The sequence below is a fragment of the Schistocerca cancellata genome, unplaced genomic scaffold (assembly GCF_023864275.1).
Source record: "Schistocerca cancellata isolate TAMUIC-IGC-003103 unplaced genomic scaffold, iqSchCanc2.1 HiC_scaffold_613, whole genome shotgun sequence".
NCBI lineage: Eukaryota > Metazoa > Arthropoda > Insecta > Orthoptera > Acrididae > Schistocerca > Schistocerca cancellata.
In genome coordinates, this window is record NW_026046624.1 from 11,243 (window position 1) to 12,500 (window position 1,258).

The 1,258-nt window shown below is 55.0% G+C and overlaps 1 non-coding gene across 1 annotated transcript in view; it reads left to right on the forward strand.

Annotated features, from left to right (window-relative positions):
• Positions 1–332: 332 nt before the first annotated feature.
• LOC126134767 (small subunit ribosomal RNA) overlaps positions 333–1,258 on the forward strand; it is a 1,909-nt gene continuing 983 nt past the window's right edge. The window contains exon 1 of the ribosomal RNA XR_007527790.1: positions 333–1,258. This exon is cut by the window's right edge and continues 983 nt beyond it. This is a non-coding gene — a ribosomal RNA (small subunit ribosomal RNA).

The following is a 1,258-nucleotide window of genomic DNA, read 5'->3' on the forward strand; positions in this document are numbered from 1 at the left end:
CGTAGGTGGCGCGTGTTGTCTCCCGCCGGCAATGCCACGACAGCACGCTCCCGGGCCTCTGTCGGCAGCGGCAAGCTCAGTTGGGAGCACGGGTGGTCGCACCTAAAGCGTCTACTCGCCTAACTCCGGGCGATTGCGCCTCTCTCGAACCCGACCAAGTACTTAGGACGGCGCTGCGCGCCGCCGGGACCTGAGAGGGTTTCGAGGTGTATTGTGCAGGGGAGCTCAGCCTCCTCCTGTTTGCAGAATAATTGAGCGGACGCTTGCGTGTTCGCGCGGGCCCCTGGGACACACTCCCGGGCGGCCGGCTGCTCAGCTCTAGTTGACGCAGCTCCCTGGTTGATCCTGCCAGTAGTCATATGCTTGTCTCAAAGATTAAGCCATGCATGTCTCAGTACAAGCCGCATTAAGGTGAAACCGCGAATGGCTCATTAAATCAGTTATGGTTCCTTAGATCGTACCCACGTTACTTGGATAACTGTGGTAATTCTAGAGCTAATACATGCAAACAGAGTCCCGACCAGAGATGGAAGGGACGCTTTTATTAGATCAAAACCAATCGGTCGGCTCGTCCGGTCCGTTTGCCTTGGTGACTCTGAATAACTTTGGGCTGATCGCACGGTCCTCGTACCGGCGACGCATCTTTCAAATGTCTGCCTTATCAACTGTCGATGGTAGGTTCTGCGCCTACCATGGTTGTAACGGGTAACGGGGAATCAGGGTTCGATTCCGGAGAGGGAGCCTGAGAAACGGCTACCACATCCAAGGAAGGCAGCAGGCGCGCAAATTACCCACTCCCGGCACGGGGAGGTAGTGACGAAAAATAACGATACGGGACTCATCCGAGGCCCCGTAATCGGAATGAGTACACTTTAAATCCTTTAACGAGTATCTATTGGAGGGCAAGTCTGGTGCCAGCAGCCGCGGTAATTCCAGCTCCAATAGCGTATATTAAAGTTGTTGCGGTTAAAAAGCTCGTAGTTGGATTTGTGTCCCACGCTGTTGGTTCACCGCCCGTCGGTGTTTAACTGGCATGTATCGTGGGACGTCCTGCCGGTGGGGCGAGCCGAAGGCGTGCGACCGCCTCGTGCGTGTTCGTGCGTCCCGAGGCGGACCCCGTTGAAATCCTACCAAGGTGCTCTTTATTGAGTGTCTGGGTGGGCCGGCACGTTTACTTTGAACAAATTAGAGTGCTTAAAGCAGGCAAGCCCGCCTGAATACTGTGTGCATGGAATAATGGAATAGGACCTCGGTTCTA